The sequence below is a fragment of the Orbicella faveolata genome, unplaced genomic scaffold (assembly GCF_042242905.1).
Source record: "Orbicella faveolata isolate gen_17 unplaced genomic scaffold, um_ofav_v1 contig_2, whole genome shotgun sequence".
Taxonomy (NCBI): Eukaryota; Metazoa; Cnidaria; class Anthozoa; order Scleractinia; family Merulinidae; genus Orbicella; species Orbicella faveolata.
In genome coordinates, this window is record NW_028301547.1 from 10,041,393 (window position 1) to 10,052,511 (window position 11,119).

Here is an 11,119-nt window from a genome sequence, read left to right on the forward strand (position 1 = left end):
CATAGGTGCTGAAAAAACATAACTCAGTAATACCAACCAACTTCCTGGTATTTCGAACTGATTGACATTTCCTTTTCCCTAAAATAAATCCCAGTCATTTCAATTCCATTGGTAGAGTTAGACAAACGGCATCATAGCATTAGGCCACAGAACACAAGGAGCTGAGCTACTACAATCCGATCAGTGTAAAACTCAGACTGCAGACCGGCAGTAAAGTGCAGACTGCAGACTGCAGACTTTTTAGTGTATATTTATCGTATCGCTTCCAATATCAAGTGTTAATCGTACGCAGACTAACCTAGGCGTTATTCAGGCTAATCGCAATGAAAGTTAGCCTGAATATCACTCAGGTTGGCCTGTTTACGGTTAGCTCTCAATGTTGGAAATAGTAGCACGATTCAGTTAAAAAGTCTGCAGTCTTCATTTAACTCCTGGTCTGCAGTGTGTAATCCGCAGTCTGCGTTTTACCACACTGACCGACTACTATCTGGTCTTTTAATAATCATTACTTTTAAATCACGCGACCGAGGGCGAGCGTGGTTCTTAAAATGAGAACGCTTTTTTTGTCGCCTAATTTAAGAACTTGTTTTTGAGTTTCTTGAGTTGCAATTTTATGACGAACTGGTTGTAAAGGGGCGGTGAAATGTATAGAAGAATAACAAAATTAGCCGCTGTGATAAGTTGAGTTTTTATAATATTGTTTGTGCGATTTTTCAAGTGTTTTCTGATTCTTTTCTTTGAGTCAGAATAAAACTTTTAGTTCGAAATACAGCGATGTTGTTCATGTCGACGTCACGAGCTCTGTCAAGATGACCGCGGTTTGTGAAAAGTGAGAATAACATGTGCAAGAGAGTTACAAAGGTTAGTGTTCTTTAATCAATTCCTTCACTCTTGTGCGAGGTTTCGTGCTGAATCTTGCTCACTTCACTAATTTTGAGATAGTCTTTCCAATCGCATCGTTTATTTTTCGTTAAGGTAAACATGAAAAAAATTCCAAACGACTGTATTGTGTATTATTTATATCACGCAGTATCTGGGAGGTTCCGCCGGGAGGTGCAACAGCTTACCCTTTTGTTTACAATTTTGACAGAAAAGTTACCCCGTTCGTATACCTCTTTAAGAAGAGTGCATCGTTTTTCTAAAGCTTTGGAACGAAGTTAAATGGGAAAATATCAAGCATTACCAGAAGACTGATTTTAATAATAAAAAAAAAGTATTATTTGCTCAGTTCACGTTGTGGCGGGAATTAAGATACTCCGATTTCCCTACCCATTCATACACTTCAATTTGTGAAATCCCTACCTTTCTATATACCTAAAACTCGAGAAAGGTAGGCTTTTCGGGTGGAGTCTCCCCTTAGAGATCATTATAGGGAGTACTCTCCCCTTGGGGCTTAAGCTCGGGAATTTCGTCAACTGGAAAAGCAAAATGAGTTTTGGAATCGGTTAGCATTTTCAGAGGAATATAGAATACTGTAAAGAGATTTAATTGAATAAGAGGTTTGGTAAAAAATCCGTGAAAATATTAGACTGCGTGACGTTGAAGTTACCGTGACTTCTTGTTATTGTTGTTGTAGTTGTTGCTGTTGTTGTTGTTGCTTTTTCACGGAAAACAACATTTGATGCGTTTTCAGAATGAAAACGCTGTTTTCACATTTCTCTGGCGTAGTGTGAACGAGGCTTACGTTTACTGATCTGTCTCTGACAGAGCTTGTTTCCAGGGTCTTTCTAAATTCACCTCGCTTAAAGACAGGACGACCCCGAAAAGATAATCAATTAATTTAGCCAATTAATTGTCCTTTGCATTGTGATTGGACCAGAATATGAGGTTGTCGGAATAATAGCAGGTATGAATGAATAAATGAATGAATGAATGAATGAATGAATGAATGAATGAATGAATGAATGAATGAGAACTTTATGACGCAGAACACTGTCTTTTTGTTCTCCTCTCTGGAGTTTGGTGACCTTGAATGACCTTCAAAAGGCCGCTTTCGCCATGGCCGCTATGTTGGTTTCATTATAATACAAATCAAGTATTCATAGAAACGTTATTTCTGCGAGGTAAACAGTTTTACATCAAGAGATCTCGAGCAGCTGGGCTCTGGTCTGACTAATTTATTTCAACGACAACTTGTTTACAATATTGAAGTAAATGATATGCTTAGAGTTAAAAAGAAAAAAAAATAAACAACTTAGTAGTTGACAGTTCAGAGTATATGAAGGAAACCACTTCTCTGTTATTTGTCTGTTGCACTTTGTCTGTTGCACTCCTAGACATTTAACAATTGATGTTTTCAAATCAACCATTTTGATTCCTTGTGTGTTTGTCTTGTGGGACCGAATGGATAATTTGCTTTATGAAACATGAAATTATTGTCGTGAATACATTCCATCACAATACAACAAAATGCAATTTTTTTACCACATAAAGTACACTTCTAATAAAGTACCGTCGGGTTCTTTCTGTGGTGGAAATTTTGAGTTCAGACCTTTTATGTGTATTTCGTTGTAGTGGTGTTGACGTGATATTTGGCTTACAGTTTCGTAGAAACGTCCTGCTGCGGATTCTGACGAACTCTCATTGGTGGATTTCCGTGGCTCCCATTTCTTGGACTCTTATGGACACCACATGCCTGTTGACATGAAGAAGACTTTGGATCACTTCTGATCTTGATGCTTCGTTGGGTAAAGGACAATACTCTAGCTAGTTACATGTATATCGTTAGAAACGAAGAGGACTAGAGAACATTGTCAAGCAGAAAGTGAGGAGAAAGTCTGCATCTAATTGTTGTATTGATGTATCGCCAAATTCTTACAACTAATGGTCAGAGAGACGAATGGGAATTAGGAAAGAGAATTTATACCTTGAACTCGATTCTGAAAGGATCGATTTCAAAACACGCGGATCCATGTTATTGAAACCACAAACTAAAACAAATTTCTCTGAAGAAATCGTCGTTTGCTTGTTTACTGTAGTTAGCTGAAGTTGTACGTCTTGAATCTCGCTATTTGAAGTCAAATTCAACAGGCATTAATCTACACTCAATTCTTGCAGAAGATCAATAAAATTTGACTTAGTGTCGTTTCGCGCATTCAGCCCGAAATGTCTTGAATTTCGCCAGATTTTGCTGTTTGATTACAGTCAAATGTGACTCGTACCCTCTAAAACAATGCAGAAAATCGTTTTAAAGCTAAGTTTGAAAATTTAGTGTAGGAATTGGGTATTCCGTGACGTTTCGATAACACGATTTTTTTTTTTTTTGCTAGCCGTTCAACTCAGCTTAGGTGTTTTAGAAAAACTTTTCGTTCGCTTGTTCACCGCGAAGTCAGTCGGAGTTGACTGCGATAAATTCGACATGCACTAACTAGACAGAGTCTTTTTAATAACAAATTTCGAAAGCTTAAGAGCTAGTGTATAAATTTTATATTCCGTGCGGTTTCAATTAACAACATGGATCCCCATATAATTTGTATCCAGCGCTTTTAGAACTTAGAGCAAATATTTTTGAAAAGAAGCTATCAATAAAAAAATTCAAAATGAGCCAGTTTGAATTTCGTAAAAATAGGATAATTTTTTTCACTAGCCTGTAGTTTTAGTTTCGATTACAATTTCACATTTTGCGATTAGTTTTGCCAGAATTATTTTTATTTCTGCTGATCTTTGCAGTAATTTTAGATGTATCAGAGTTACTGTTTCTTCGATTGAGCAGTTTTGTCTTATTAGTGACTACAAATAATCTTCAGACTTCAATATTTTTACAACTTTAAAATTCTGTACCAAGTCAAGTGCTGTAAACAGGTTTCTCTTAGTAAAACTTGTAAATTAAAAGCAGTAATGGTAGAGAACAATAAAATATTTTACAACTATTGTTCGCCTTAATTCTCTTTTGTCCTTTTGTTTTACAAAAGAATTAAAAAAATATATTGCGCTTTTAAAAGGGGCCTGGTAACTAGAAGAAATGTGGGCTTTTACTGTTTTTTGACTATGTAGGGTTGCCAAAAAGAAAAAAATTCCGCACTTTTGAACAGAGTCTAGCCAGAAATGAAGTATATACTTTGACTTTTGAAGGGACAAATCTGTTGCAAAGTGCAAGATTTTTCCCGCCAAAGGATAATATATTTTTGCCTCAAAAACCAGACACCATTGAAAAGTACAGACTTTGTTTTCTAAAGACAATTTTCCCGCCAAAAGACTTAGTTTGTTTTTGCGACCTTTTAACGGTGCTTTCAAAGAACATCTTTTTAAAAATCCAAGACAATATAACTGTCAAAAGACTTAGCTCTCTGTATCGACTATTTTCTCATAATAATAATAATAATAATGATAATAATAAAAATCAATCTTTATTTGTACCCACTCTTGCTAAAGAAAAAATTACAATTTCAATGAAAATATTATAAAAGTAAAAATTGGAGTACTAGCTGCCTGGAATAACCATAGGGGCTAGCGGAGCTAGGCAGTCAGTTAACATCATCATCATACGGTGTTAAAGCGCAGATTTTTAATTCAAGGCAATTTTTTAGACTTTTTTTTCTCGTCCACTGAAAAGGCAGAGTATTTATTCCAAGAAATTTCCTGCCGAATGTCATTTTATTTCAATCTCTGCCTGCTTTGCGTTGCTTCAATCTTTGGTAGTTCCCGTCCACTGAGCTTTCTATGTTTGTCTTTCAATCTAGAGGGAAAAATCACATATAAAGTAAGTTGTGAAGCATTTTCTGTAGATGCTGTTTTATCACAAAAGATTACAATGCATTATTCCCCCAGTTACAAGAAACACGAATATTGGCTAGGTGAAATTAAAACCCATGCGAAGGTTAATATTTATTATTGACTAGAATTGGTGATATTTGTGCAATCTTCACGTGTACTTTAACAGTTCCAAAATTTATCAAAGAACATCCATACGTAACATTTCAAGAACAGTTTCGCAAAACAATTAAAGCAATATCTTGGCATTTTGGTCTATACGGCTATTTTATTTCAGCGTGACCCAACGCCTTGTGTAGTTTTGCGAATTTGATACCTTCCCAAGACACCAATTTAAAAATCATGTTTCGATTGCTAAAATCTCTTTAACTCGGGCGCAATATCAAGTGACAGAATTCTCGAGCTCTAAGCTCTTTAATCCAATTGTATGAGAATTTTCTGGCCCATCTAGACAATATCTCTCAACCAAATTTCATGGTTAACTTCTAGTTAAAGTGTTCAGTAAGGTACATTTCTAAAGATAAGATGATTTTGGCATTAGAAAAGTTCTACATGTGTGTCTGATAAAAATCCAAATAAATGGTCTGTCTTTGTTTGCTCTGGAGGCTCTGAAATTGCTACAAAACATTCTCCTTCTATGTAATTCAAATTTTCGGGAGAACCCTGCTATATGCACGAGTGAAAGATATCGAAGTTGAAGGTCTTACTGTCAATCAATTTGGCTACCTGAGTTTTTACAACTATGGATTCACAGATAATTTCTGGAAAGTTATCAAGAAATTTTGAATCCAGTTTCATCAAAAACCCTGATTTACTTGCTTACCCAAGGAACGACGACAAGTATAATTGTTCCAGTACTAGGGATAGCCTTTGACTTTATAGAGAAAATGATTGGCTCTCCAATCACGGTTTATTGTCCGCTTTATAAAGTTTAAATAGTTTCCAAGAAAAATATGGAAGAAGATAAGAATTTAAGCAGTACAGGCCCTTACTAGGATATATTTAGATGTATATTCTACTAACAAGACTGAAACTCGCAGACATACTCACCGTTTGCTATGATAGAGATGAGGTCCTTTCCAATCTTCTTGTTAGTTAATTGTTCCATTGTGAATGAAATCAGTCATCCATAACACTGTTTGAACAAGAAAAATCAATCCCTTTTTGCTTGTTATTGGAGATGACAATGTTATAAAATTTACGAAGTGACCAGAATCACAGTCCGAAATTTCTGGCAGCTGACAAACTGCATTATTGTTGCAGATAAAACATAAAATTATTATCAATTGTACTTTAAGGAAAAATATTTGCTAAGTGCTGACAAATAGTAATGAGAGATCGATTTGTGAAGTTAAACCTTGCTATAGGGTCTGTTTTATATGGAGTGAAAGGTTATCCTACATATAGAACCAGATGCACCTTATACCTGCTCCAGTCAAAGACGGAATATCACCAACTTAAGTTTGAAGGGTTGGTTGTATTACTCAGGGTGATTAAAAGTAATGGTTCGTTGGTGTAACTATAAATAAACTTAATGCACTAAATTACTGTTCCGAACAGTAGACATCAATAATTATTATTCAAGTGGTTGAGTTTGCGGATGTAAAGTCTCTTCTTCGGCTGTTATTTGGGTCATCACACAGCACTTCACCATTCGCTCTGGAAAGAATCATCGCACGAGGACACAAGTTACAAACAGCTGTGAAGGAGACTACTGAGCTGGCGCGTGATTTTTTAGACTCTCGACTCAGTTCAATAGAGATAAACTTGTTTTGGAACACTACAAAAGAAAGTGTATTCACCTGCTGCGATGAAACAGAGATGCTCTATCCCAATCCTTTGCGAACTGCTCTATCACCATGAATCATCTTCAAACTGTTGAAAGAAGCACTTTAATAAATCATTGAATCCTTGATGGTGCCCAGGCGTCCTGGGGACGGCCACTTTCTAAAGAAAATAGTTTTAGTTTTCATATATTGCCCTATAAATTGCTGATTCGAGCAGGCCCTATAGCACATTTTCAAATTCTGGCTAAAGGCCTGCTACTGATATTAGAGATGTGGGCAGCTTAAGGTTGCTGAACACAGTTTTTGATACCTGTGTTTCATTCACCTTTTTCTCTAAAACCCTTCATCCTTTGGTCACGAAAAATGCAGCAAGTAAGTTAACAATACAAACTTCGCCTTTTGATAGTTAAGCTGACGTACATGCAGTAACCATGGCAACGTCAATAAATATAAACAGGCCTTAAAATCGGTTTTGTTTATTTGCAAAAAATCTGGTCATTAGTCTGGTCATGGATAAAAAAGGGACACACTTGGATAAATGGGCCACAATTGAAAAACTAGGTCACATTTGGAAAAATGGGTCACACTTAGAAAAATGGGCCTCACTAGGGAAAACGGGTCACACTTGGAAAAATGAGTCACACTTGGAAAAATGGGTAACACTGGGAAAAAAGGGTCACATTTGGAAAAAAGGGGTCACACTTGGAAAAAAGGCACACTTGGAAATATAAGTAATACTTGGAAAAAATGGTTAAACTTCGAAAAATAGGTCACACTTGGAACAATTGGTAACACTTGGAAACACGGGTCACACTTGGAAAAATAGATCACACTTGGAAAAAATGGTTAAACATCAAAAACAGGTCACACTTGTAAAAATGGGTCACACTTGGAACATGGGTAACACTTAAAAAAATGAAAAACACTTGAAAAACGGGTCAACCTGGATAAAAGGGGTCGCACTTAGAAAAAAAGGGACACTACAAAAGAAGGGTCACACTTGGAAAAAATAGTTGAACTTCGAAAAATAGGTCACACTTGCAAAAATGGGTCACACTTACAAAAATGGGTCATACGTGCAAAAATGGGTCACACTCAAAAAAAGGTTTAAACTTTAAAAAATCGGTCACACTTGGAAAAATGAAGCATACATGGATAAACGGGTCACACTAAAAAAAATGGGACACACGTGGAAAAAAGCACACTACGAAAATAAATCACAAAAGGAAATAGGGGCACACGTGGCAAAATGGGTCACACTTAAAAAAAGATTACACTTGGAAAAATAGGTCACATTTGGAAAAATGGGTCACACTTGAAAAACTGGGTCACACTCGGAAAAAATGGTAAAACTTCGAAAAATAGGTTACACCTGCAAAATGAGTCACACTTAGAAAAATGGGTCACACTTGGAAAAATGGGTCACTCTTGGAAAAATAGGTCACATTTGGAAAAATGGGTCACACTTGCATAAAAGGGTCACACTTTTAAAAATGGGTCAAACGTGTTAAAATGGGACGCACTAGGAAAAAAGGGTCACACTCGGAAAAATGGTTGAACTTCAAAAAATAGGTCACATTTGGAAAAATGGGTCACACTTGCAAAAATGGGTCAGACTTAAAAAAGTTTTAAAATTCGAAAAATGGGTCACACTTGGAAAAACGGGTCACACTTGCAAAAATTGGTCACACTTCGAAAAAAGAGGACACGCTCAGAAAAAAGTGTCACACTTCGAAAACTGGGTCATATTGGAAGAATGGGTCACACCTGGAAAAATTGGTCAAACTTGGAAAAAATTGGGTTCACACTTGCAAAAAATGGGTCACACGTGCAAACATTGGTCACACTTGGAAAAAAGGTCACACTTAAGACAAAGGGTTAAACTTCGAAAAATGGGTCACACTTGAAAAAATGGACCACACTTGAAAAACAGGGCCACACCAGCAAAAATGAGTCACACTTGGAGAAATTGGTCGCACTTAAAAGTAACATATCAAACACTCAAGGCAGTGTTTGACCACATTCCCAAACACCGAGTAGAGAGTTGAAAATATGACGTATAGCGGAGAATTTTTGACGAGCTTCGAGGTGTTTGGAAATGTGGTCAAACACTGTCTTGAGTGTTTGATATATCTTCTCAATCGAAACTAAAACTAAGGAAAAAACGGAGAATTAAAATCGTAAAAATCTGTGCTAATTGAGATCAAATATCCAAACACCGTCACGGTCATGATTTCCTTCGTTTAAACTTGATGACTTATTAATGAGTTTGAGAAAGATGCGTCACACTAAGGAACATGGGTCACACGTGAAAAAATGGGTCACACTTGGAAAAAAGGGGACACAGATGGAAAAATGGGTCACACTTGAAAAAATGGGTCACATTTAGAAAATGGGTCACACTTAGGAAAGGAGGTCACACTTGCAAAAACGGACCACACTTGGAAAAGACTCACACTTGCAACAAAGGGTAACACTTGGAAAAATGGGTCACACTTGGAAAAAAGAAGTCACACTTGGAAAAATGGTTCACACTTGCAAAAATGGGTCACACATACAAAAATGGGTCACACTTAAAAACAGTTTTAAACTTTGAATAATCGGTCAAACTTGGAAAAATGGGTCACACTTGGATAAAAGGGTCACACCTTTAAAAATCGGTCACACTTCGAAAAATTAGACACACTAGGAAAAAAGGGACAAACTTAGAATCATGGGTCACACTTAAAAAAGGGTTAAACTTAAAAAAATGGGTCAAAGTTGAAAAAATTGATCTCACTTGAAAAACAGGGTCACATTTAGAAAAATGGGTCACACTTGGAAAAAGGGTCACACTTGCAAAATTCGGTCAAACTTGTAAAAATGGGACACACTACGAAAAATGAGTCACATTTGCAAAAATAGGTCACACTCGGAAAAAATAGTTAAACTTCGAAAAAAGTCACACTTGCAAAATGGATCACACTTGGAAAAATGGGTCATACTTAAAAAAGGTTTAAACTTCGAAAAATGGGTCACACTTGAAAAAATGGGTCACACTTCGAAAAAAAGGGGGGCACTTAGAAAGATGTGGCACACTCGGAAAAATTGCTCAAACTTGGAAAACAGGTTCACACTTAAAAATGGGTTACAAGTGTAAAAATGGGTCAACCCTTAAAAAGGTTTACACTTTGAAAAATGGTGCACAATTGGAAAAACGGGTCACTCTTGCATAAAAGGATCACATTCCTAAGAATTGGTCAGACTTGGGAAACTGGAAAACACTAGGGAAGAAAGGGTCACACTTGGAAAAATGGTTACACTTGAAAAGAGGGTCACACTTAAAAAAATGGGTTACACTTGCAAGAATGAGTCACACTTGCAAAAAGGGGTCCACACCTGCAAAAATGGGTCACACATGGAAAAAAGGGTCACACTTAAAACAAGGGTTAAACTTTAAAAAACGGCTCACACTTGAAACAATGGATCACACTTAAGAAACAGGGTCACATTTGGAAAAATGGGTCACACTTGGAAAAAGGGTCAAACTTGTCAAAAGGGAGACACGTGAAAAAAGCACACTACAAAAAAATCACACGTAAAAAATAGGTCACATTTGGAAAAATGGGTCACACTCGGAAAAAATGGTTAAACCTCGAAAAATAGGTCACACTTGCAAAATGGGTCACACTTGGAAAAAAGGGTTACACTTGAAAAAATGGGTCACATTTGGAAAAATGGGTCACACCTGCAAAAATGGGTCACACTTAAAAAAAGGTTTACACATCGAGAAATGGGTCACAATTGGATAGAAGGATGACACTTTTAAAATTGAGTCAAACTTGTTAAAATAAGACACACTAAGTTTAAAAGGGTCACATTTGAAAAAATGTGTTACACTTGGAAAAATGAGTCTCACTTGAAAAAAAGGTCACACTTGGAAAAATTGGTCACACTTGCAAAACCGGATCTCTCTTGAAAAAAGAGTCACACTTGGAACAAAGGGTAACACTTAGTCACACTTAGAAAAATTGGTCACACTTGGAAAAAAAGGTAAAACTTCGAAAAATAGGTCACACTTGCAAAATGGGTCACACTTGGAAAAATGGGTCACACTTAGAGAAATGGGTCACACTTGAAAAAATGGGTCACACTTAGAAAATCGGGTCACACCTGTAAAAATAAGTCATACTTCACAAAAAGGGGACACACTTGGAAAAATTTGTCACTTTTCGAAAAGTGAGTCACACTTGGAAATATTGATTGCACTCGGAAAAATTGGTCAAACTTGAGGGAAAAAAGGCGTTCACATTTGCAAAAATGGATTACACTTGGAAAATTTGGTCACACTTCGAGAAAAGGGAACCCACTCAGAAAAATGTGTCACACTCGGAAAAATTGCTCAAACTTGGAAAAAAGGTTCACGCTTGAAAAAATGGGTCACACTTAAAAAAGGTTTACACTTTGGAAAATGGGTCATACTTGGAAAAATGGGTCATTCTTAGATAAAAGGGTCACACTTCTATAAATTGGTCACACGTAGAGAAGTGGAACACACTAGGAAAAAAGGGTCACACTTGGAAAAATGGGTCACACTTGAAAAAAAGGGTCACACTTGGAAAAATGGGTCACACTTGGAAAGG